This window comes from Dermacentor albipictus, chromosome 7 (assembly GCF_038994185.2).
Source record: "Dermacentor albipictus isolate Rhodes 1998 colony chromosome 7, USDA_Dalb.pri_finalv2, whole genome shotgun sequence".
NCBI classification, from domain to species: domain Eukaryota; kingdom Metazoa; phylum Arthropoda; class Arachnida; order Ixodida; family Ixodidae; genus Dermacentor; species Dermacentor albipictus.
The window spans coordinates 117,395,565-117,421,783 of NC_091827.1; the positions used below are offsets into that span (position 1 = coordinate 117,395,565).

General features: G+C 46.5%; 12 non-coding genes across 12 annotated transcripts; all 12 read right to left on the reverse strand.

The window, feature by feature from the left end:
* Positions 1 to 478: 478 nt before the first annotated feature.
* On the reverse strand, positions 479 to 550 carry TRNAT-UGU (transfer RNA threonine (anticodon UGU)). The gene has a single exon. It is a non-coding gene; the product is annotated as a tRNA-Thr (tRNA).
* Positions 551 to 635: 85 nt separating this feature from the next.
* Positions 636 to 707, reverse strand: TRNAS-UGA (transfer RNA serine (anticodon UGA)). The gene has a single exon. It is a non-coding gene; the product is annotated as a tRNA-Ser (tRNA).
* Positions 708 to 791: 84 nt separating this feature from the next.
* TRNAT-UGU (transfer RNA threonine (anticodon UGU)) lies at positions 792 to 863 on the reverse strand. Its single transcript has one exon. It is a non-coding gene; the product is annotated as a tRNA-Thr (tRNA).
* Positions 864 to 946: 83 nt separating this feature from the next.
* TRNAT-UGU (transfer RNA threonine (anticodon UGU)) lies at positions 947 to 1,018 on the reverse strand. Its single transcript has one exon. It is a non-coding gene; the product is annotated as a tRNA-Thr (tRNA).
* Positions 1,019 to 1,101: 83 nt separating this feature from the next.
* TRNAT-UGU (transfer RNA threonine (anticodon UGU)) lies at positions 1,102 to 1,173 on the reverse strand. Its single transcript has one exon. It is a non-coding gene; the product is annotated as a tRNA-Thr (tRNA).
* Positions 1,174 to 1,256: 83 nt separating this feature from the next.
* On the reverse strand, positions 1,257 to 1,328 carry TRNAT-UGU (transfer RNA threonine (anticodon UGU)). Its single transcript has one exon. It is a non-coding gene; the product is annotated as a tRNA-Thr (tRNA).
* Positions 1,329 to 1,411: 83 nt separating this feature from the next.
* On the reverse strand, positions 1,412 to 1,483 carry TRNAT-UGU (transfer RNA threonine (anticodon UGU)). The gene has a single exon. It is a non-coding gene; the product is annotated as a tRNA-Thr (tRNA).
* Positions 1,484 to 1,567: 84 nt separating this feature from the next.
* On the reverse strand, positions 1,568 to 1,639 carry TRNAT-UGU (transfer RNA threonine (anticodon UGU)). Its single transcript has one exon. It is a non-coding gene; the product is annotated as a tRNA-Thr (tRNA).
* Positions 1,640 to 6,928: 5,289 nt separating this feature from the next.
* Positions 6,929 to 7,000, reverse strand: TRNAT-UGU (transfer RNA threonine (anticodon UGU)). The gene has a single exon. It is a non-coding gene; the product is annotated as a tRNA-Thr (tRNA).
* A 5,039-nt stretch (positions 7,001 to 12,039) lies between these two features.
* TRNAT-UGU (transfer RNA threonine (anticodon UGU)) lies at positions 12,040 to 12,111 on the reverse strand. The gene has a single exon. It is a non-coding gene; the product is annotated as a tRNA-Thr (tRNA).
* An 84-nt stretch (positions 12,112 to 12,195) lies between these two features.
* TRNAT-UGU (transfer RNA threonine (anticodon UGU)) lies at positions 12,196 to 12,267 on the reverse strand. The gene has a single exon. It is a non-coding gene; the product is annotated as a tRNA-Thr (tRNA).
* Positions 12,268 to 12,351: 84 nt separating this feature from the next.
* TRNAT-UGU (transfer RNA threonine (anticodon UGU)) lies at positions 12,352 to 12,423 on the reverse strand. The gene has a single exon. It is a non-coding gene; the product is annotated as a tRNA-Thr (tRNA).
* Between the last annotated feature and the right edge of the window lie 13,796 nt (positions 12,424 to 26,219).

Sequence of the window (26,219 nt, forward strand, 5' to 3'; positions counted from 1 at the left end):
ATGGCGACGCAGCGGTGTTCTTTGACACTAAAAGCCTTCGCTGACAGCAGCTTCTTTTTTCCGACTTCGTCCTTGAATGTTATAGCCCAGACATGGTTCATCTGGTAGGCCCCGAGGGCCACCACCTCCGGCAACAGCTTATGACGGTCAAGCGCATCGCGAAAATGTTCGACTCGATAGGGCCTGGCCTTCAAATCACCGTGCAAAAACACGGTATTACACACGGTCATACCTGATGGCAGATGCGGCAAAACAAGCTGGTAATCCTGTGAAGACGTTTCCGTAAGCCTGATACCGCGGCCCGGCTGGGCCGCATGAACCGCCCCTACGGAGCACAACATTCCGTGACCGTCCGCTGTGGTGGCCGGAAATGGAATGTCTGAGCTATAGCGGCGACTCGAAGTGGCGCACAAAATGATTCAGCTATGTAGTGCTTGAATTACACTCAGATAAAATATGTGAATAAAAAAGTATGCACTGTCACCAGTGAGGATTGAACTCACGGCCCCTGGTTTACAAGACCAGTGCTCTACCACTGTGCTATAGCGGCGACTCGAAGTGGCGCACAAAATGATTCAGGTATGCAGTGCTTGAATTACACTCAGATAAAATATGTGAATAAAAAAAGTATGCACTGTCACCAGTGAGGATTGAACTCACGGCCCCTAGTTTTCAAGACCAGTGCTCTACCACTGAGCTATAGCGGCGACTCGAAGTGGCGCACAAAATGATTCAGGTATGTAGTGCTTCAATTACACTCAGATAAAATATGTGAATAAAAAAGCATGCACTGCCACCAGTGAGGATTGAACTCACGACCCCTGGTTTACAAAACCAGTGCTCTACCACTGAGCTATAGTGGCGCCTCGACGTTGCGCACAACATGATTCAGCTATGTAGTGCTTGAATTACACTCATATAAAATACGTGAATAAGAAGTATGCACAGCCACCAGTGAGGATTGAACTCACGGCCGCTGGTTTACAAGACCAGTGCTCTACCACTGAGCTATAGCGGCGACTCGAAGTGGCGCGCAAAATGATTCAGTTATGTAGTGCTTGAATTACACTCAGATAAAATACGTGAATAAGAAGTATGCACAGCCACCAGTGAGGATTGAACTCACGACCCCTGGTTTACACAACCAGTGCTCTACCACTGAGCTATAGCGGCGCCTCGACGTGGCGCACAACATGATTCAGCTATGTAGTGCTTGAATTACACTCAGATAAAATACGTGAATAAGAAGTATGCACAGCCACCAGTGAGGATTGAACTCACGACCCCTGGTTTACAAAACCAGTGCTCTACCACTGAGCTATAGCGGCGCCTCGACGTGGCGCACAACATGATTCAGCTATGTAGTGCTTGAATTACACTCAGATAAAATACGTGAATAAGAAGTATGCACAGCCACCAGTGAGGATTGAACTCACGGCCGCTGGTTTACAAGACCAGTGCTCTACCACTGAGCTATAGCGGCGACTCGAAGTGGCGCGCAAAATGATTCAGTTATGTAGTGCTTGAATTACCCTCAGATAAAATACGTGAATAAAAAAGTATGCACTGCCACTAGTGAGGATTGAACTCACGACCCCTGGTTTACAAGACTAGTCCTCTACCACTGAGATATAGCGGTGATTTTTTTTATTACCTTTCTCAGGAATGAAGCAGAGCGATACAATCACAAATTCACACTACATAAGGTAAATAGAAACGCTTGCCCGCTTTGGGTAAGCGTGGGTATTTAAACCCACTTCAGGTTGACAAGAGCATCTAATACAGGCATCCATGCTGGTGGATCAATCTGTGCTTTGTACATCTCAAGAATAAACGCAATACTTTCTTCGAAGTACTCTCTGGCTGGCTGGGCGTTCATATCAGCATGATACACTGCCATTCTCGTTTTCCAGATGCTGTGAAGACATAAAGCCATAAACATGTCATACGGCACCCCTTCATCATTATCGGTTGGGAAGAAGCGGATGCCATATGGGGTAATCAGTAACTCTTTTTTTAAAGTACGTTGCAGTATGTCGCATAAGAAGGTGGCATCCATGCAATCAAGAAAAATATGGTCGATAGTTTCTGGTTGCTTGCACAATATGCAGTTTATCGTCCAAGGCACGAAGATACACTTCTGCTCTAACCACGGTTTAACGGGCAGAGTTCCGGTGTGCAAGTAAAAGAACGTTTTCACCGTGGACCGTACTGGCATCCGCTTCACCCTTTTCAGTACGTCTTTGCCTGCTCCTGTTGACAACATGGTGCGATACAGTGGTTCTGGCATACATACATCAACAACATTTTTGTACAGTTTCTTTCGTGTGACATTGCTTAGATACTGTAATGAGAACCATGCTGTGAGGAACTCGTAAGACCAGACGACTTCTCGCAGGAAGCCTCGTACTTTCGGCCCATCAACCCGATCAGACGACACAATGAACGCTGGCATAACGTCACACAATCGCATTTGAATCACAGTACGTAGGAAAGCATTGCTTTGCTCTCGCATAAAGAGAAATCTGGACACTACCTGTTTTAGAAACAAATGCGCCAAGCCCAGTCCGCCACTTTTCACTGACCGGAATAAATTTGTGCGGCTTGTACGTTCCCAAGTTGATCCCCATATATACACTGCTCTGTGGAGTACTCTGTGGAGTCTTTGAATGCTTGCTCTCGTCGCACACAGTACTTGCAGAACGTACCAAATCTTGGCTACAAGAAAAAGGTTACATACTGTTGACCTTGCAAATATAGATAAGTCTCTCCCTCCAAATTTGGTCGATTTTTCTTTTATTTGTTCCGCTTCATTTCTCCAATAATCAGTAGTGTCTTTGTAGTGATTTAAAGGAACCCCGAGGTATTTCGTTGGCGAAACCGTCCACTGCATGCTTTCAAAGACGTCCGGGGCATCGTCCCAATCCCCATGCCAAAAGCCCAAAGATTTGCTCCAGTTGATAACGCTTCCGGTCACTTTACAAAAACTCCTCGCCACACTGATGACATTCCTTGGTCAGAACGACCCGCCGTGGTTGCTCAGTGGCTATGGTGTTAGGCTGCTGAGCACGAGGTCGCGGGATCGAATCCCGGCCACGGCGGCCGCATTTCGAAGGGGGCGAAATACGAAAACACCCGTGCACTTAGATTTAGGTGCACGTGACAGAACCCCAGGTGGTCAAAATTTCCGGAGTCCCCCACTACGGCGTGCCTCATAATCAGAAAGTGGTTTTGCCACGTAAAACCCCATATATTATTATTATTATTATTGGTCAGAACAGAAAATTGCAATATCGTCAGCGTACGCAAGTAACTTCACCTCGCTTGTGCTCAACCTAAAACCTTTTATTGCACTCGATGACATGATTTTCAAACAGAAAGGCTCCAGGTACAGCGCGAACAGTAAAGGAGACAAAGGGCATCCTTGCCTAACAGAGGATTTTATCTGGAAACTGGCAGTTAATGATTTAATAATTTTAATCCGGCTGGAAATATCTGCGTAGCACATTTCCATACCTTCTGATAGTACCTTCCCGACATTGATGTGTTCTAGAATGTTGAAAAGGACTTTAAGCACAACTCTCTCGAATGCCTTCTCTAAATCCAGTTGTACCATGGCGACCTTCCCGCAGTACGCATCACAGCACTCCAGGACGGTTCTAGCCACGTGTATGTTTGTTACAATGGACCTTCCTTTTTATGCCGCAAGTCTGATGCGGCCCCACAAGCCTGGTTATAACACTTCGCAGTCTCCTACCCACAACCTTAGCGAAGATCTTGTAGTCCGTGTTCGTTAGGGTTATCGGTCGATACGCTCGTAGAGAGAGCAAGGCAGCTGGATCCTCTGTTTTTGGAAAAAGTACAACATGGCTCTGCCTGAAAGAAGGAGGCAACTTCTTTGTTCTGTATACCTCCTTTATTACGTTATGCAGGACACCTGCTATCTCCGTTTTAAAAGCCTTGTAGAATTCTGAGCCAAAACAATCAGGGCCTGGCGATTTTCCTGCACTCAATTCATCGATTGCCCCCTCAATTTCTGCAACGCTGATTGGTGCTTCGAGATTTGTTTTAACTTCTGCTTCAAGTTTTGGCATGTGTCTCAAGAAATCGCTTTGCAAATCTTCCACACTCTGTGGTTCGTGGCCAACTAAATCCCGATAATAATCAACAAATGCGCGAGGTATCAGTTCCTCGTCTTGCACAACTTCATCTCTGTACATTATCGCTTTTATTTCGTTGCGCGACGCATAGCTTTTTTCATCTGATAGAGCGCGTTTGGTCGGGGTTTCACCCATATACATTTTTTCCGCACGCGCTCGTACAACTGCGCCCCTGTACTTTTCTGTATTAATAATTTCTAGTTTGCTTTTAATTTCTTTTATTCCTCTGGCAAGGTTACCCGGGCCTCTAGCTTCTGCATTCAAATAAAAATCAAGCTGGCTTTGGAGCTCACTTTCTTCTTTATTTTGCTTCCTCCGCAATGCCCCGGCTCTTTCGATGGCTGAGATTTTTGCGCTTTCTTTAAAACGTTCCCATGCCTCCGCATAACACTCCGGTTCATTTAATAGTAGGTCTCCAATTTTCCCTTTTGTTTCCTTCATATATACCTCATCATTGAGGAGTTTAACATTGCATTTCCCCAGCTGCCAGTTAAATTTCGCTGGTTTCCTCGGATCTAGCGCACACCCAACCAAACTATGGTCGCTAAAGAAAACGTTTTTAATGTCATACTTATTGCTGACGGGTGCCAAATCTGCCGAAACATAAATACGATCTAATCTAGCGTGGCTGTCCCCCTGGTAGTGGGTAAACCGAGGTAATGTGCCATTTGACAGGAAGCATCCTACATCTTCTAACAGGTGACCTTTAGTCGGCGCATTTAGTACTGACACACTCGCATCTCGTATCGGTGCATCTCTTGTCCTGTCTTCTACTCTGGATACGCAATTAAAGTCCCCCATCATTATAATTGCCCTGTCACAATTCATATAATGGTCAACACTCTCAATAAACAATCTGCGCTCACTTGGTGCATTTGGGGCATGTAAACAAACTATTCGGAACTTCTGGGCTTGCAACGTTATGTCACATACAATAAGTCGTCCAGTGTCACACGCGCACACACATTCAACAGATATTCCTGTGGAGTGCTTCAAGAACAGCGCACAACCACTGGCTGTACCCACGGCATGCGCAACGCATACATTGTAATGCGCCCTAAAAGGTTCAACCATGCGATTCGTTCCTTCCTGACATTCGGTCTTCGTTTCCTGTATGGCAATTACGTACAATTCATTTTCCATAAAAAGTCGACTCAGCTGGTATTGTTGTCTCCGTGTCGACAGGCCCCGCACGCTAAGAGTGCCTGCATAAAGAGGCGTTTGGAGAGTAACAGCCATTTTTTTTATAAACACAAACCGCATAGTATCCCTTTCTTGTCACAAGACGGCAAAACACTCACATCTTTATAGAAAATCCCAGTCGTTCCAGTCATTTTGGTTAGAATTTAGACTTCGCCGTGACGACGTCAACGCACTGTCTTTGCGGTCCCTTCCGCTGATAGTGTCCGGTTGGAAAAAAAGAAGGCTCGACACCTGTTCACGTCGCCGGCGGGGCCGGCGGTTTCCGCTCGGGCCGTGGCTCGAGCGGTATTTTGGGTGCAGGTTTAAATGTAGTCCTTCGATGGGATGCCGTTTTCACAGGCGGCTCATCCGTTGCATTCTGGTCGGTCTTGTGCCCTTCTTTTCCGTCCTCATGGAGTAGTTTTGGTGCAGGGCTGCTGGCACTTGCCATAATGACGTCTGTAGTCTCAGGGCTTTGCTCGACACTCGCGCCAGGTGCAACATATTGGGTCGTTGGAGCGCCCATCGCCAGTGTCTCTACTGCCTCTGTTGAAGCGATGGCTGTGTCTTCCGCAATAATGACTGCAGCCATTTGCTTCACATGTGACACGTTTGCTGCACCAGTAGTTCGCGAGCTGTCTGCCTCGGGGGTAGTTTCGGCCGCGTCTGCCTCGTCCATTAGATGTTCCGTCGACAGTTCATCGCTTGCTGTGACTCCGGCCACGTTTGCGTAGGTTCGCACGCAGACGCTTTCATCGTGGCCATATCGCCGACATTTGGCACAACGCGGTAACCGGCAGTCGCGCCTGATATGGCCTGTGGCATGGCACCTCAAGCATAGCGGTGGGCGTCCCGGCGCAACGAGTGGAGCCATGATTCCTGCAACCCGCAACTGATGGGGTAAATCTTCTAGAGTTACACCAGGCTTGAGCTTTAGACCAACCGTGCGCGTAGACGAGCCTTTGTCAGCTATTCCGTGCACTCGCTAGCACTCCTTGTAGATATCGCTTGCTTTCCCGTACGGTGCTATAGCAGAGCGCACTTCTTCGTCCGGAACATTATGTAGCACCCAGTAACGCTTGATGCGCTCTTCTTGATTTTCGAGGTCAACCACAAGGCACCGTTTCTCCTTGACCAGAACTTCCCCAATTTCTACCATCTTCTTCGTAGCTTCTGCACTTTTAAAAGTGACGGTCCAAACATGGTTCATCTGGAACGCCCCCAAAGCTATCACTTCAGGAAGCACTCCGAGATGAACCAACGTGTCCCGAAAGTCTTCTACACGGTAAGGCCTGGCTTTCAAATACCCGTGAAGAAAAACAGTATTCGCTACAGACGCACCTGTTGGCAGCGACGGCAGAATAACTTGACAGTCCAGGGCTTCATCAGCAAAAAGCCTGTTTCCGCGGCCCGACTGGGCCGCTGATACCGCTCTGGCGGAGCACATTCCACACACGTTTGTTTGCTATCACGGCCGGAAGTAGAATCCGAGCTATAGCGGCGACTCGAAGTGGCGCTCAAAATGATTCAGCTATGTAGTGCTTGAATTACACTCAGATAAAATATGTGAATAAAAAAGTATGCGCTGCCACCAGCGAGGATTGAACTCACGACCCCTGGTTTACAAGACCAGTGCTCTACCACTGAGCTATAGCGGCTTTTTTTTTCTTTATTGCCGACTTCGACGTTCTAAATCATGGTTTACAAAGGATAAAACGTGTGAGCCACACTTTGGTCGACACGGTACTAAAATCTTTTCAACATCACTAATTCATCAAATACAGAGATCCATTGCGGTGGATCAGGCAGCGCTTTGAAACCGTCTCTCACACACACACGACACTCTCAATGACATTTTCCCGAGGCGGTCGAAGAACAATGTCTCCGTTTTGGAATTGCAGTCTAGTTTTCCACATTGCGTGGAGGCTCAGGACCATAATAAGGTCATACGAGACATCCTCGGTGTTATCAATCGGTAAGAAGCGTATTCCATATGGGTCTAGGGGGTAAGTGTTTTTTCAATGTTCTCTGCAGAACATCCCAGTGAAAGATGGCCTCCCAGCAGTCTAGGAATGCATGTTCTATTGTTCCCGGTTTTTTGCATAATAAGCAGTCGGTGGTCCAGGGGATGAATATTCCCTTTTCATGAAGCCAGGTCTTAACGGGAAGTGTGTTTGTGTGTAATTTGAAGAAGAAAGATTTAGCTGACGGCCGTATTGGCATTTTTTCACTCTCTTTAGGGCATCTTGTCCTAGGCCTCCACGGTGTGGAAGACGGTACAAAGGTGCAGGGAACATCGTTTCCACGAGATCTCTGTATAGTTTTTTTCTTTGTAATGGTTGACACGTATTGCTGTGAAAAACGTACATTCAACATCCTATATGACCATACCACTTCACGCAGGCAACCAGTCACAGCTCCTGGCATGTTGTGAACAATCGAAACATTGAATCCTGGAATTTGTCTACACAGCCATACCTGTATCACCGCTCGGAGAAACGGATCGTTTTGATCCCGTAAAAACACAAAACGTGACACGACTTGTCGCAGAAACAAATGAGCTAGACCAAGCCCACCTTTCTTGACTGTGAGGAACAAGTTGGTTCGACTCATCCTTTCCCAGGTAGACGCCCAAATAAATGTAGCGAAAACTCGGTGAATTTTTTGTACGCTTACCCTCGCAGCACACAACACATTCATAACGTACCATATCTTAGATACTAAAAAGAGGTTGCAGACAGTGGCTCTAGAAAACATTGACAATTGCTTTCCTCTCTACCCGTCAGCCTTTTCCTTTGCTTTCGAAGCTTGATCGAGCCAGTACGATTCAGGTTCACGGTAACTTCCGAGAGGCACACCCAAGTACTGCGTTGGTAACGACGACCACTTCAGTCGATAAAGGGCCTCCGGCGTGTCTTTCCAACTACCATCCCAGAAGCCGTAACTCTTATCCCAGTTTACCTGGGCTCCAGTTGAATCGCAGAACTTTTCAACGACAGTGGTGGCCTCCTTAATGCTCGCTTTGTTTGTGCAGAAAATCGCGATATCGTCGGCATATGCCAAGATTTTTACGTGTGCTGCCTGCAGCCGATAGCCTGCTATGCGCTCGTTATTTCTGATCGCCAAACAGAGTGGTTCGAGATAAGCAGCAAATAGAAGGGGCGACAGCGGGCATCCTTGCCGCACAGACGAGCGCACGCGAAAGCTATCGGTGAGCTCCCCATTAACAATAATGCGCGTTGAGCATTCTCTGTACGCCATCATGACGCCTTCCGTTATGACGTTGCCAACATTCGCATGTTCCAGTATACAGAACAAAGCCTTGTGCGAGACAAGGTCGAAAGCCTTTGCCAAATCGATCTGCATCATCGCGACGTGGTCGCCAATCGCGTCGCAACACTCAAGCACACTTCGAGCCACGTATACATTTGTTGTGATACTGCGGCCTTTAATGCCACAAGTCTGGTGCGGCCCTAGCAATGTTTTAATTACACTTTGCAGTCGTTTGGGCAAAGCTTTCGTGAATATTTCATAGTCGACGTTGGCTAGAGTTATCGGGCGATATGACCCTGGCAACAAAAGTTTCTTCTCATCATGACTCTTCGGAATTAGCACGATATATGTGGTTGTGAAAGACAAGGGCAATCTTTTTCGCTCAAACGCTTCACTTATAACTTCGTGAAGAACGCGGGCCAATGCAGACTTGAAGGTTTTATAGAAAGTGGCTCCCAAGCCATCGGGCCCAGGTGCTTTACCGATGGACAACTCATCTATTGCGCACTCTATCTCACTCAGGCTTATTGGTAGTTCCAGACATGTCCTAACTTCTTCATCGAGCTTTGGTATCAATGACAGAAATTCTTTTTCGTAGCTATCTTTAAGGTCCCGCGGGTGACCCAATATTGCTTTAAAGTGATCGGCGATCCCTTGTTTGATGTCATTTTTGTCGCGCGTAACGTGATTGCCTTTAGCTAGCCGGCGGATTTCCTTCCGACATGCGTACCTTTTCTCCTCTGATAAGGCTCGTTTCGTTGGAATTTCTCCCGCCCACAGCATCTCAGACCTTGATCTCACAAGTGCTGCTTTATATTTTTCTGTATCTATCCTTTCTAGTTCAGTTTTCAATTTCTTTAATTCGTCAACATACACACCAGGCTCGAGACTTTCCATGCTGATAAAAAATTGCAGTTGCTGGGGAAGATTTGTTTCTGCTTGTTTCTGCTTGTGTCTAATGACACTGCTTCTTTGAATGGCCAACATTTTGACTCTCTGTTTCAATTCTTCCCATTGAATGGCAAAGCTTACTGGCTTGGCTGAAGTCAGGTTTTCTAGTTCCTTCACTACAGCATCGACAAAAACATCGTCATGTAACAACTGCGCATTCATTTTCCAAAGTTCCCAGTTAAAGGTGTGTTTGCTTTGTCTTTTCCCGAACGTGGCAGTTACCAAACAGTGATCGCTGTATGATACAGCTTGCAAATCATATTCACAACATAAGGGCACTAATTCGGCTGACACGTATAATCTATCTAATCGAGCTTGGCTATCACGCTGGAAGTTGGTAAATCGCGGGCGAGTACCGCTGGCAAAAACACTACCCACATCATCCAGGTCATAATCATGCACCACTGCGTTTAGAAATTCGGCACTCTTATCACGAATGCGTGAACATTTTGCTCGGTCTTCAGCATAGCAAACACAGTTAAAATCTCCCAGCAGTATTACGACCTTGGAACAGTTTACGTGCGCTTCAAGACACTCAAAGAAAGATCGACGATCCGTTTCAACATTCGGCGATTAGATACAAATAGCACGATAATCCACATCACGATAACAAAAATCAGCACTAAGAGACGCCCAGTTTCAAACGAAAACACTGATTGCACATAAATGCCAAAATTATTTCGTAGGAATATAGCGCAGCCGCCTGATCCACCAACAGCGTGACAAAGGCATACATCAAAGTGAGCACGAAAATTGGACACCATTATGTCTGTTACCTTGGCTCTCAATTTTCGTTTCTTGGATTCCCACTATATCTAAGTCATTATCCAAGAGGAGACGACTTAGCTGACATTGCCGCCTTCTTGCACTGAGCCTTCTTACATTTAACATGGCTACACGTAGCGTTCCTTCAATATTCACCGCCATGGCTACACGGTATAGTGATGCCCATCACAGTTACACAAGGATGAGTGGTCATAAAGGTGCGCCGGTAACCACGTCTAATGCCTCTAAAGGAGACGCAACTCGACCTTCCGGAAAGGGCACTCAAGTGCAACTTGGGCCCCCCTTCCTGGCAAGGTTCTAAAAAACTAGCGCTCAGGATGACGGCCATTGCACTCACCAACCCCCCTACCCCACTCGAACTTGACAGCACGGAGTTACGGAGGCGGTTTACCCGCCTGCCGTGGATCGACCGTAATGTTCGGCCGCAGTTTCAAGGTCGACCTCCTTATACCTGGCGCTTTGCGCGGTGGCTCGTCTCCGCCGCTGCCACCCTGTTTCGCAGGCCGGCTAACGGTCTGGTTGTGGGGCCGTTTCCCCGTCGTTTGGCTAGTTGGGCCGGTGAGGGTGTCCATGCCTTCAGGTTCGACGAGGCAGGAGGTCACCTCCGTCTCAGGTGGGATCTTCTCTTCAGCATTCGGCATGGCCGCGGTGCCCTCTGCAGTCGCTTGTTGGTGTACTGTGGCAATAGCCTGAACGACTTGTTTCTCCTCCTGTTCAAGACGTACCGCCGGCTTTGCCACGACGTCAGCTGCTTCACCCGGCGCGGACGACGTGTCTTCCATGTCCGCCTCGTCCATGAGTAGGGCAGAGTTGTCCTCGTTGCCCACAGGTCCGGTCACGCTAGCGTACGTGCGCTCGCACTGACTGTCTTCATGACCGAAACGTCGGCAGGCACCACACCGTGGAATACGGCACTCGCGACGAATGTGGCCCGTGCCGCGGCAGCGTAGGCAGAGAGGAGCCCTGCCCGGCACAACCACGAGAGCTAGCTCCCCGGCGACGCTCACCTGATGCGGAAGGTCGTCGAGCTTTACGCCCGGCTTCAACTTCAGCGCAACCAGTCTTGTTGTTGAGTTCTTATCAGCCAGGCCGTGAACCCGCCAGCGCTCGCGAACGACGTCGGTGACCTTTCCATACTGCGCGAAGGCAAGACGTACGTCCTCGTCAGGAACGCTGGGCAGCAGCCAATGCACTTTCAGGCGTACGTCCTGGTTGGCGGGGTCGATGACGAGACACCGGCCCTTTTTGACCTGCAGCTCTCCAACGCTGACAATCTTTTTCACTGTGTCGCTGTCCTTGAAGGTCACAGCCCATACATGGCTCATACGGTAGGCCCCGAGAGCAGCCACTTCCGGCAGGAGCGATAACTGAGCGAGCGCATCGCGAAAATCTTCCACCCGGTATGGGCTGGCCCTGATATCACAGTGTAGAAAAACGGTATTCAAAACAAAACGCCCTGTTGGCAGACTAGGCAAAACAACTTGATACTCGTCGTCCGAGGCAGAAATCCTGTTACCGCGGCCCGTCTGGGCCGCTGAAGCCGCTCCTACGGAGCCCATGATTTACACGTCCGTCACGCTCGGTGGCCGGAAGTGGAAGCGGCGACTCGACGTGGCGCACAAAATGATTCAGCTATGTAGTGCTTGAATTACACTCAGATAAAATATGTGAATAAAAAAGTATGCACTGTCACCAGTGAGGATTGAAGTCACGGCCCTTGGTTTACAAGACCAGTGCTCTACCACTGAGCTATAGCGGCGACTCGAAGTGGCGCACAAAAGGATTCAGCTATGTAATGCTTGAATTACACGCAGATAAAATATGTGAATAAAAAAGTATGCACTGTCACCAGTGAGGATTGACCTCACGGCCCCTGGTTTACAAGACCAGTGCTCTACCACTGAGCTATAGCGGCGACTCGAAGTGGCGCACAAAATGATTCAGCTATGTAGTGCTTGAATTACACTCAGATAAAATATGTGAATAAAAAAGTATGCACTGTCGCCAGTGAGGATTGACCTCACGGCCCCTGGTTTACAAGACCAGTGCTCTACCACTGAGCTATAGCGGCGACTTTTTTTTCTTTATTGCCTGTTTACACAATACAGAAAACAACAGAAGGATCTCAAAAACTTTTGAAATGAATCAACTCATCAAACAGTGTAACCCAAGCAGGTGTTTCTGGCTGGGCTCGGTAAAGCTGTCGCATATACGCTACATGTTCAATAAAATTTTCCCTTCCAGGCCGAGCGTTAGTGGCGGCACGTCTTACCGACATTCGGGTTTTCCATATACTATGGAGGCTGAGTACCATTATCATGTCGTAGGGAATGTCGCCGTCATTCTCAACTGGTAAATATCGGATTCCATGTGGTGTAATAGGTAAGTCCTTTTTGATAGTTCGCTGACGGATGTCCCAGTGAAAAATGGGATCCCAGCATTCAATAAAGACATGTTCTATTGTCTCTGGTTTTTGGCATAGTATGCAGTTGACTGTCCACGGTACAATTATTCCTTTATCTTGTAGCCACGTTTTTACAGGTAGATTGTTTGTATGGAGCTTGAAGAAAAAGCATTTTACATGTGGTCGTATCGGCATTCCTTTAACACGTTTTAAGACGTCTTGTCCACAGCCTCCTGTGTATATGCTTCTGTACACTGGCAGAGATAACATAACATCCAGTAAATTCTTGTAGAGCTTTTTCTTTTTTACCGTACTTAGGTATTCTATGGAAAACCTTACTTTAAGCATGCGAAAGGCTACTACAACCTCGCGCCAATATCCTTTTACACGGTGCATCGCAGTCTTATTTGTCGAGACGATGAATTCAGGTAGTGCATTGTGTAAACAAACTTGGATAACTGTACGCAGAAATGGGTCACACTGATCTCTTAAAAATATAAAACGCGACACAATCTGTCTGATAAACAGGTGCGACAGGCCAAGGCCATCTTTTCTGACGGACAAAAACAGATTAATTCGACTCGTTCGTTCCCAACTTCCTCCCCAAATAAACACAGCAAATACTCTATTATATTTTTGTAGGTTAGTACGCGACATGAACAATACTTGCATAACATACCACAACTTGGCAACTAAGAATAGATTGCAAGTAGTTGCACGGGCAAACATTGACAAATTTCGACCTTGCCATCCCTGCGTCTTCTTTTTCTAGCGTTCTGTTTCCTCGTTCCAAAATGATTCCGTGTCTTCATAACATTGTAATGGGACACCTAAGTACGTTGTTGGCATTACTGTCCATTGGATGCCAGCAAATAATTCAGGCTTCTCGCTCAACTCTCCATGCCAGAAACCTACGGTCTTCTCCCAATTGATCTTGCAGCCAGATTCCTTGCAAAACTCGCCAGTCAACCTAACCACCTCTTTGATGCTTTCGGCATCTTTGCAAAAGACAGCAATTTCATCAGCGTATGCGAGGGTCTTGACTTCCGTCGTTTCGAACATAAAACCGCGTACACTTTCACTATTATTTAAACTCAAGCAGAAAGGTTCTAAGTAAATATCAAAAAGTAATGATTAAATTGCACATCCCTGCCTCACACTGGAGAGAAGCTGGATTGGTTCACTTAACTTCTTGTTTATAATGATGCGTGTGCTGCACTCTGAGTAGGCCATTTTTACTCCTTCTAATATCAGTCCGCCTACATTAACATATTCTAATATGGATAATAGTACTTCATGTGACACATTGTCAAACGCTTTCTCCAAATCTAGTTGCAACACTGCAACCTGACATGAGAGAGCATCACAGCACTCAAGAACACAGCGAGCTACATGAGTATTGGTGGAAATTGTTCTGCCCTTGATTCCACATGTTTGATGCGGTCCCACTAGTCGCGTTACAACTCTTTGTAGTCTCTTTGCTAACACTTTCGTGAATATTTTGTAATCACAGTTCGTGAGGCTTATTGGTCGATAAGACTTTACTGAAAACAGTTTAACCGGGTCCTCGCACTTAGGGATTAGCACTGTATGAGCGGTTCGGAACGATGGCGGCATTCGCTGTGTTGCATACATTTCCTTGAAGACATTAGGCAATAATTGGCTGAGCTGACATTTGAAAGCCTTATAAAAGGGCGCACCTAAACCATCAGGCCCGGGAGCCTTTCCTGCACCAAGTCCCTCTATGGCGTCTTCAATTTCTCGCAATGTGATTGGAAATTCCAGGCTTGCTTTAATGTCATCTTCGAGACGTGGCGTTAAATGGAGAAAATCTCGCTCAAATCCTTCTATTATTTGTTTCTTGTTCCCGAGCAGTTCACGATAATAATCTACGAATGCTTGCTCTATCATTCTGGGTTCGGACGTTTCCTCGTTTTGATATATTATTGCTTGTATTTCATTTTTTTGTTGCGTATCTCTTTTCGTCACTTAGCGCCCGTTTAGTAGGCGTTTCCCCATTCCACAATCGTTCCGCTCGCGCTCGTACCATCGCTCCCTTGCATCGTTCTTGGCCGATAAGTTCGAGCTTACTTTTTGTTTCATTATCTGCTTCATGCAAGATCCAGCGTTCTGACATTCTGTAGGCATGAGAAATTCTAGTTCGCTGGTTAGTTCTTTTTCTTCTTGTTTTTCCTTGCGGCGTAGCGCAGTTGCTTTTCCTATCGCTTTTATTTGAACATCAGTTTTGAGAGTTACCCATGTTTCAATACAGTGATTAGGTTGCGCTGTCATAGAGGAATTAATCATTTCACTCATATCTTTGATAAAGCTTTCATCATCGAGCAGTTTGGTATTAAACTTCCAAAGATCCCAATTAAATTTCGCTTCTTTTCGTTTTTGCCCTAAATCAAACGTCACTAGACTATGATCAGAAAAGGATACATGTTTTACCTCGTAACTTTGACCCAATGGCACGAGCTGCATTGCAATATAAGCTCGGTCTAATCGCGCTTGACTTTCACCTTGATAGTGCGTATAAGAGGAAGCTTTGCCTGTGGATAACAGAATACCGACATCTTCAAATTTATAATAATTAACAAGTATGTTTAAAAACTGTGCGCTCGTATCCATTCGTTTCATTTGTTTAGCTCGGTCTTGTGCTCTGCACACACAGTTGAAATCCCCCATCAATATAAGGTATCGCTCGCACTTCAGGTATTCTTCTAGCTGTTGAAAAAAAATTCTACGTGCATATTCATCATTTGGAGCATACACGCACAAAATACGCCACTTAAAGCCAGAAAAAGAACAATCAAGTATGGCAAATCGGCCAGTTCCACATATAAAACCTTGTTCCTCTACAATACCAGCACTGTTCCGCATAAAGAGTGCGCAGCCTCCAGAGGTTCCAACCGCATGACATACGCAGACGTCATACATTGCTCCAAATGGCTGCACCATGCGGTCCGTCTGTTCCTGACCTTCCACCTTTGTCTCTTGCACGGCGACAATATCTAAATCATTTTCTTGAAAAAGCTGGCTTAATTGGTACTGGCGTCTCCTGCTCGCCAAACCGCGAACGTTTAAAGTGCCTAGACGAAGGGGCCTTTTAAGGTTAGGTGTCATGGTTAATCTGAAACAGGTGGACCGCATGGAGTTTACCTCGATCTTTTATGTTGCCACACGGTCGATTCTTTCCGGCGACGGGCAACGTCGCGTCCAGCCAGCAGTCCTCGGGTCGATGCTGCTGTGGCTCTGTAGCTAGGTGACTTGACGCCATGGTAGGTGTACGTGATGGTAGGTGCACACTTTCAGAGCTTGTAATAAACTCTGGTAACAAATGCGCAAGTCTAACCTTGCCAAACGATTGAAGAAATGGATTATAATTGTTCTTGAAGAAAAAGAACCGTCCGACTAATAGCCTCACAAACAGGTGGGCCAGCCCTAGCCCTCCATCGTTCACCCGTCTGAACAGGTTGTTGCGGCTGCGTCTCTCCCATCCAGAACCCCACACAAGCACGGCAAAATCTCTGAGCAATTTCTGTACATTGGCCCTGTTACAAAAACTGAACTGCATAACGTACAATAGCTTAGCTACGAAAAACAAGTTGCACATAATAGCCCTGGCAAATACTGAAAGGTGCTTGGCTTTCCACGCCACAGCCTTCTCTTTAACTCTTTTAAGCTCGCACTGCCAGTATTCGCCGCTCTGTTTATAAGCTTCAAGTGGTACACCCAGGTAATTTGCTGGCGTTGTCGACCACGTGACGTTCGCAAAGATAGCGGGGTCTTAGGCCACTCCCCATGCCAGATACCGTGGCACTTGCTGCAGTTTTCTCTACTTCCAGTGATTTCGCCAAATTTTTTAACAACATTTATCGTTTGTAAAACGCTCTCCTTGTCATTGCAACACACGGCTACGTCATCAGCATAGGTCAGAAGTCTAACTTCTGATGCTTGCATTGTAAACCCATGAATACATTTGCTCTCAATCACTGTCAAACACAGAGTCTCTTGGTAAATACAGAACAGGAGTGGGCTGGGTGGGCAGCCCTGGCACACGGAACTTTGAATGCTGATGGGGGCCCCCAGTGACTTGTTAATTATAAGCTTAGTACTTCCGTTCAGGTACGCCATGGCCACCCCGTCTGTAATTGTGGACCCGACATTTATATGCTTCAGAATGGCAATTAAAATAACATGAGCAACAGAGTCAAAAGCTTTCTCCAAATCGAGGTGGAGAATAGCAGCGAACTTATGGCGTCACAACATTCTAGATTTGGTCTCATTATGTGTATGCTTGTGCAAATAGTACGTCCCTTCATGCCGCATGTTTGGTGACTAGCTACTATGGTTTCCATTGCTGATTGCAACCTGCCAGCGATGATCTTCAGGAATACTTTGTAATCATCCTTGGTAAGTGATATTGGTCTGTACGACGTTACATGTTTTAGTTTCGTAGGCTCGTCGGTCTTAGGGATGAGCACGGTGTGTGCTTCCGCGAAAGAATATGGCAATGCGTTTACTTCATACGCTTCGTTAAAGACGTCAGCGAGAAGAGGCGACAAGTCTGATTTAAACTTTTTATAAAAAGCGGCGCACAGGCCATCCGGACCCAGCAATTTTCCAGTTTTTAAATCATCCATTGCCTTTTCCACTTCACGTGCTGATATCGGTGCCTCTAGTCTGTTCGTCGTGTCGTAGCTGAGTTCTGGCATGCATCCCAAAAACGTGGCTCTAAAGGCATCTACCTCAACAGGACTCGACACAAAAGGCTCTTGAAAGTGCTGGAAAAACACTTGTACTATGTCCTCACAGTCGGTTATTTCGTGATAATCTACTTCAATTACATCTACGTGGTTACGCCGTGCGTGCCTCTTTTCAAGACCGAGCGCATGTTTAGTTGGAGCCTCATATGCTCTCAATGCCTCTGCCCTTGCGCGTATATCCGCTCCCCGATATCACTCTTCATCGCATAGCTCTAATTTCGATTTGATGCTACGCAAATCGTCTTTGTATGCGCCCGGTTGGCTGCACTCTGAGGCCATTCACTTTTCCAACACCACCCTTAGTTCTTTCTTTTTAACTCTTTCTTCGTACTTTATTTTGGAGGAGCGATCGATGGCGGCTAGTTTAATTCGTTGTTTAAACTATTCCCACCTTTCGGTGACTCGCAACACGTTGTTATTTCCCACTTCTTTCAAATATTCTTCTACTTTCCTTAGAAAAAGCACGTCAGTTAACAATTTGGAATTCATTTTCCACATCCCCCATGTGAAAGTGTGGTGTTTTGTTTTGCGTCCAACATACATATTGACCAAACAGTGATCAGTGAATGAAAGAGGCGTGACACCGTAGCTGTTACACATGGGTATTAGGTCTTGTGACACGTACATTCTGTCTAGACGAGCGTGACTATTGCCCAGGAAGTGTGTATAATGAACCTCGCGTGTTCCAACCAGACAGTCAGCCACGTCATGTAGGTCGAAATTGGCTAATAATTCAGTAAGGACATGGAAGCTTTTGTCATTTGTTCTTCGGCCTGTTCTGTCCCAACCTCGGAATACACAATTAAAATCTCCCAGAATTATCACTGTTCTGTTCATGCAAATGTGCGTCATAGAGGATGAAAAAAACAGAGTGAGCTCTTCACAAACATTAGGTGCATATACACACAGAACAAGCCACGAATCATAACCGACATTAAAGTCAACGTACACTAACCTGCCTGAAGGGCATGAAAAATAATTTTCGATAGATAAGCCGGGAAGTTTCCTAATAAATAAAATAACACCCGCCGACGTACCTTTAGCATGGCTCACTACCGCGTAATACAAATACATAAACCTTAGCGCCATGCCCCGGGTCTCCTCCTCCCCCTCATCCTTTGTCTCTTGCACGTACAGAACGTCGAGGTCTTGGTCCACCATCATCCGGTACACTTGGCTTTGTTTACGCTTGGCGGCTAGACCTCTCACGTTTAGCGTGCCTAAGCTAAGCGTTGGGTTGGTTGCCATTGCTAATACGAGAAAGTTAGAGAGGCCCGGAGCATGGTGCTCACCACAACGCCTAGCGAGCTGCTAAACGCCTCCGCGACCGTCCGGTGGTCTGGTGTGGTCCGCGGACGGCTGTGGCTTGTCGCCGGCTTTCCTATCCCGATTAATGTTTGGAGAGGGTTGAAGCTGCTCCTTCTCCTCAAAGCTGTCTTTGCAGGTGGCCCGTCGACATGGTTCTTTGCAGCTGTTTTCCCGTCGGTAGCGTCTAGCGACCTCTTAGAGGTAGCATTGCCGCTCGTATCCATAGGGTCGCTGGTTGGGGGCAGATCCCCACCTTCTGTCTCGCATGCGGCTTCATCAACTACAAGGCAGTTTTCCTTGTTTTTCTCCCGCTCATCTGCAGGACCCGTTGTCGTCCCATCTTTCTTATCGAGGGTAACAAATACATCTGTATCTTTCGCTGCCTTCGCTGTCGCCTCTGCATTGCTGGCGCTCTCCTTGTCACCAGCCCCCTTGGCAGCGCCCTGGGCTTCAGCAGCATCCATCCTCATTTGCGCGACGACCTCGTTCGCTGTTGGCCCCACAGCTGCAGCCTGCATGCGCACACACTGATCTTCAGAGTGTCCAAAGCTGCGACATCGAGCGCAACGCAGTACCTAGCACTCGCGACGGACGTGTCCAACACCTTTGCATCGTAGGCACTGCATCGGCCGTCCTGGCACTACGACAAGGGCCAGTTCACCGGCAACTCGGATTTGGTGCGGGAGGTCATCGAGTTTCATCCCGCTCTTGAACTTCAACAGAACGGTCCGCGACATTGAGTCCTTGTCCCCTACGCCTCTGACACGCCATCGTTCTCTCGTCACTTCCACGACCTTGCCAAAGGCTGTTAGCGCTGCCTTTATCACTTCGTCCACCACCCCATAAAGCAGCGAATCAAGGCGGAGGCGTACCTGTTGTTCTTGAGGGTCGACGATAACGCAGCGACGCCCCTTCACGTTGAGCTCTTTCAACGCCAGCATCCTTTTCGTTGCCTCGTCACTCGAGAAGGTGACTACCCATACGTGATTGATCTGGTAGGCTCCAACGGCCATGACCGCCTGCAGCAATCCAGTCGGGGCGAGCGCATCCCGAAAGTCTTCGACCCTACAGGGCCTTGCTCGCCCGTGGCCATGAAAAACATCGTGTTTTTCACGATAGGTCCTTTGGGCAGTGGTGGCAAAATACACTGGTAGCTCGCTTCCTCGTTACCGTCCATAAGCCTCTGACCGGGGCCGGTGGCCGCAAAAGCCGCTCCTTCGCAACCCATGATCCACACGTCCGTGCAGCACGGCTGCCGGAAGCAGAATCCGAGCTATAGCGGAGACTTGAAGTGGCGCACAAAATGGTTCAACTATGTAGAGCTTGAAATACACTCAGACCTAATATGTGGATAGAAAAAGTATGCACTGCCACCAGTGAGGATTGAACTCACGACCCCTGGTTTAAAACACCAATGCTCTACTACTAAGCTATACCTTTTTTTATTCTTTATTTGCGATGTTCACATGAGGAACAATAAGTCACAAACAATAAAACGCTTCAGCCATACTTTAGCTGAGGCGAGCAAAGTAAAATTTCCTCAAACTCACAAGGTCATCAAGGAGTATTACCCACTGAGGTGGGTCTTGCTGTGCCCGGATACATTCCCGAAGGTAAGCAGTGCTCTCAATAAAGTTTTCACGTGGACTGCGCGCTTCAACATCTGCATCACTTACTTGAATTCGTGTTTTCCGCAAGCTGTGGAGCCCAAGAAGCATAAACAAATCATACGGTGCATCTTCGTGATCAACCGGCAAAAACCTGATACCATAAGTGTCTAGTGGTAACTCTTTCTTTATAGTTCTCTGTAGGACGTCCCAGTGGAATATCGCGTTCGAGCAGTCCAGAAAAACATGTTCGACTGTCTCTGGCCTCTTACGTAACAGACAGTTTGTTGTCCAAGGGACAAAGATTCCCTTTTCTTGAAGCCACGTTTTGACAGGTAATGTATTAGACTGTAACTTGAAAAAGAATGTTTTAACGCCTGGCCTAACTGGCATCTTCCTCACTCGTTTTAAGATATTCTGCCCTGAGCCTCCACGGTAAGGCAGACGGTACAATGGCACCGGCAGCATGATATCCACAAGAGCTTTGTACAGCTTTTTCATGTGAACACTGTACAAATAGTCTGGGGGAAAACGCACTTCTAACAACTTACAAGAGAGCACAACCTCGCGCGAAAATCCGGTTACAGCACCGCACATGTTTTCACCAGAGGACACTATGTTTCTTGGAATTAGCCTCTGCAATCGGACCTGTATAACCGTTCTTAGGAAGGTGTCATATTGATCACGAAAGAAAATAAAGCGTGATACCACTTGACGCAAAAACAAATGAAGCAGTCCAAGGCCTCCACTCTTCACTGAAAGAAACAGGTTTGTTCTACCCGTTTTTTCCTAGCTCGAATCCAAAAGAATACGGCAAATATACGATGCAATTTTCGAATAGAGGTCCGCGAAGCACACAGCACATTCATGAGGTACCATATTTTTGAAATGAGAAAAACATTGCAGACAAAGGCACGTGAGAAGATTGACAGATTCAATTGCTTGCCACGCTCCCGCTTTCTCTCTCGCCCGTGATATCTCTTCGTTCCAATGTGGACTGGGATCGCGATAACATTCTAGGGGCGCACCAAGGTATCGCGTTGGCATGGGACACCATTGCAACCGTGAGAAACATTGCGGTGTAATATCCCATTCCCAGTGCCAAAATCCAGAGCTTTTTTCCACTTTAATTTACATCCAGTCTGGTTACAAAACCTTTCCAGAATGTTTGTAACTTCACAAATGCTTTCCCAGTTCGTACAAAATACCGCTATGTCGTCCGCATACGCAAGAAGTTTCACCTGAGCAGATTGCAGCTCGAAACCCGTGACGTAATCACTGTTGAGAATGGCCAGACATAACGGCTCTAGATACGCTGCAAAAAACAGGGGAGCGAGCGGACCAGCTTGCCTCACCGAAGAACGCACTGTGAGGCTCTCAGTAAGGTCACCATTAACTATAATGCGTGTCATACAATTTGCGTGCGCCATTTTTACTCCTACTATTACACTACTCAGGTTAGCATGCTCTAGAATGGAGAAAAGAATGGCATATGAAACACGGTCGAACGCTTTAGCCAAGTCCAGCTCTATCATAGCTACATGGCTTCCAAGCGCATCAGCACATTCCAATACGGTTCTGGCCACATGTATATTTCTTGCAATGCTGCGACCTCTGATGCCACAGGTTTGGTGCGGCCCTACTCATTTGTCGATTACACTCTGAAGTCGTCTGACTAGTGCTTTCATGTACACCTTATAGCCGACATTAGTGAGGCTGATAGGTCTGTTGGACCACACTAACATTCGTTTCTCCTGATCATCAGACTTGGGAATAAGCACAATGTGTGAAATACCAAAGGACAATGGAACTTGTTTGCGTTCATAGGCTTCGGTTATCACTTGTAAAAGAACTGAGAAACATAATGTTTAAAGATTTTATAGAAGGCTGCGTTCAGCCCACCTGGCCCCGGCGCTTTTCCAGACGGAAGATCATCTATTACTTTCTCGATCTCTTCCATAGTAATAGGCAATTGAACACGCTCTCTTAGAACATTGTCGAGGGTTGGGCATTAGTCGTAGGAAATCCCCTTCAAACCCTTGCGCATGCTCGCACCTATTGCTAAAAAGTTCAGCAAAGTATTCCGTAATAGCGCGCTGCATCTCACTAGGGTCGCTTGTAATGTGCCCCTCGTATCATATTTGCCGGATTTCCTTCTGGCAAGCGTAGCGCTTTTCATCTGATAGCGCCCGCTTTCCGCCTGCCCACAAGTTATCGCTCCTCGAGTGTATTATTGCTGATGTGTACCTGTCAGTGTCAATTGCTTCGATCTGACACTTCACGTCTTTTATTTCTTTACTAAAATTTCCTGTCTTATTGGTTTCCATCCTAACCAAGCACTCGAGTTGTTCGTGAAGTTCCTTTTCTTTTTCGTTCTGTTTATACCGACTCGCGCTACTCTTTTCTATCGCTGTAAGCTTCACTCGTTCTTTGAAAACCTTCCCATTCAACGGCAAAGCAGTCACACCACCGAGCTATAGCGGCAACTCAAATTGGCACCCAAGATGGTTTAACTATGTAGCGCTTGAATTACACTCAGATAAAATATGTGAATAGAAAAGGGATACACTGCCAGCAGTGAGGACTGAACTCACAAGCCCTGGTTTACCAGACCAGTGCTCTACCGCTGAGCTATAGCGGCTTTTTTTATTCGCTGATTGGTACATCACACGTTAAAGATCAACAGAACAGAACTCATTTACAGAAAATATGACACTGAAAAATGTTTAAAAGCGTCAAACACGCTTTGTTGGACGTGGGGTTGATTATAATGAGATGAGGTCATTCAGAACGGGTAGCCATTCCGGCTGTTCTTCGCCTGCGCAATATACATCCCTGGTGTGAGCTATACTTTCTATAAAGTATTCTCTGGCTGGGCGTGCGTTTACATCCGCATGCCTCACCGCCATGCGCGTCTTCCAAATTGCCTCCATACTCAACAACATAAACATATCATACGATATGCCACTTTCACACTGAACCGGCAGAAAACGGATACCGTATGGTGTTATAGGGAGGTCTTCTTTTAAAGTTCGCTGAAGGATGTCCCAGTGCAATACGGCATCCCAGCAGTCCAAAAAGATGTGATCAATACATTCCGGCTTATCGCACAAGAGGCAATTAGTACTCCCCGGAACAAATAGGCCCTTTTCCTCTAGCCATGGTTTCACGTGCAACGTACCAGTATGTAGCTGAAAAAAAAAGGTCTTGGCTGATGGCTGTACTACCATTCTTTTGATCCTTTTAAAGACACCTTTTCGGGGCCCGATTGCATACATGGTGTTATACAAGGGTTCTGGCATCATTACATCGATAAGATCTTTACACAGCCCTTTTTTCTTAACTTCACACAAGTACTACAGAGAAAAACGAACCTTTAATATACTGAACGCCGATACTACTTCGCGCAGATAACCACGTATACCCATTCGCCCCGCACAAGAAGTCGATACAATGAATTCAGGTAAATAACAGCATAGTCTAACTTGTAACATGGTGCGCAAGAATGAATGACTCTGATCACGTAGAAAAGTAAACCTCGACATTATCTGTTTTACAAACAAATGGGCCAATCCCAGCCCACCAGCTGTGACTGATCGAAAAAGATTTGTACGACTCGTGCGTTTCCATTGGGAACGCCAAACAAAAGTGGCAAAGATTCTGTGTATCTTCTGAATGTTTAGCCTATTCATGCACAGCACCTGAAGCACGTACCAAACTTTTGCTGCTAATAAGATATTGCAGACTGTTGACCGGGCGAATATCGAGAAGTTTTTCCCTCCCCACATATTTACTTTCTCTCTCAACATTTCTGTTTCGTCCTTCCAATATTCATCTTGATCTTCATTATCCCTCTAGTGGCACCCCGAGATACTTTGTGGGTACGTCCCTTCATTTCACATTTTCGAAAAAATCTGGCATTGCCTCCCAGGTGCCATGCCACAGACCGACACATTTATTCCAGTTCATTGCACTACCGGACCACTTGCAGTACTTGTCGACTACTCTCACAGCTTCGCTAATACTTTCTCTGTTTTCACAGAAAACGGCAATGTCATCAGCATAAGACAATAATTTGACCTCGGGCATCATAAGCTTAAAACCACGCACTTTGTTATTGTGAATTATGCTCAAACAAAAGGGCTCTAGGTAAATAGCAAACAATAAAGGAGAAATTGGACACCCCTGGCGAACGCTCCTGGCAATATGAATACTTCCAGTGACTTCTTTGTTAATAACAATGTTAGCCTCACAATTTTTGTATGACATTTTCACACCTTCTAAGATAGCATTCCCGATATTTACATGTTCCAATACTTTAAAAAGTACGTCATGTACTACACGATCGAAAGCCTTTTCGAGGTCTAATTGTAACATCTCGATTTTCCTGTCCCATGCACCACAGCATTCTAGGATGCTCCTCGCTGTGTGAATTTTCTTTCCGATTGTTCTGCCCTTTATGCCGCACGTTTGGTGAGGTCCTACGATTAGTTGTATTACAGTCTGCAGTCTTTTGGCTAGCACCCTCATGAACACCTTATAATCTACATTGGTGAGGCTTATAGGACGATAAGCACTCACCGATAAAACCTTCACTGGATCATCACTTTTGGGTATCAGTACAATATGCGACCTTTTAAAGGATGGTGGTGCATCTTTTATTTCGTACGCCTCAGTGAGGAGCCGCCAAAGAGCCTTCGAGAGGTAATGCTTAAACGCCCTGTAAAAAGCAGCACCAAGTCCGTCTGGACCCGGGGTTTTCCCTTCACTTAGATCGTCTATTGCTTTTTCTATGTCGGTTAAGCCAATTGGCACTTCATAAGCGTACTTTGGTTACGTTATCTAATGCAGGCATTGGTGTCAAAAATTCACCGTGTAAAGAGGCCTCACTTTTACCGCTGCATCCCAGCAATCCATTGTAGCATTCGACAAATGCTTGTTGGATCATCAATTTGTCCTTTGTAATCTCTTCACCGTATGTTATCTGCGTTATTTCCTTACGTGAAGCGTACCACTTCTCCTCGCTCAAGGATCGTTTCGTCGGTGTATCACCGAGCCAGAGGTGTTCAGCGCGTGCGCGTATAACTGCGCCTCTGTATTTTTCTATATCCATTATTTCAAGCTGATTCTTTATTTTTCTTATTTCTTCATTGAAAGTGCCTGGCTGCGCGCTCTCGACTGTCAACAAGAATTCCAGCTGACACTGTAGTTCCCTTTCTTTTCTTTTGTTCATTCTGGTGTAAAATGGAAGATGATGAGGAACGCTATCTTGGAGTGATAGTTCGTGCTCGAGCGGAATCCTTTGCGATAGGGGAGGCGCACACAAAAAGGGCGCTTGGACTGGAAAAATCGCACGCTCGACGTAATCATATTGACGTGATCGAGGTGGGTGGTAACGAAGTTACACATAATGATAGTATCGCACGCGCGTTTTTTTTTTTTTGAACACTACGAAAATCTGTTCGCATTTAGGCAGGTGGATCTAGAGCGGTTTAAGACGAACTTCTTGAAAAGCATTCCTCAAGTGAATGAAGAAAGAAAAGATGCATTAGAAACGCCGATAACTGTTTTTGAAGTGGAACGCGCAATTGACAATTTGAATCCTGGGAAGTCACCGGGCCCTGATGGGCTTTGCGCTCTGTGGTACAAGCGGTTTAAAAAGGAGTTGTCAACTGTACTTGTAGCAATTTTTAAGGAAGCGTACTATGGTAAGGCGTTACCGCCATCTTTCAGTCAATCACACACGGTGTTGATTCCGAAGACAGAGGATGTAGATAAG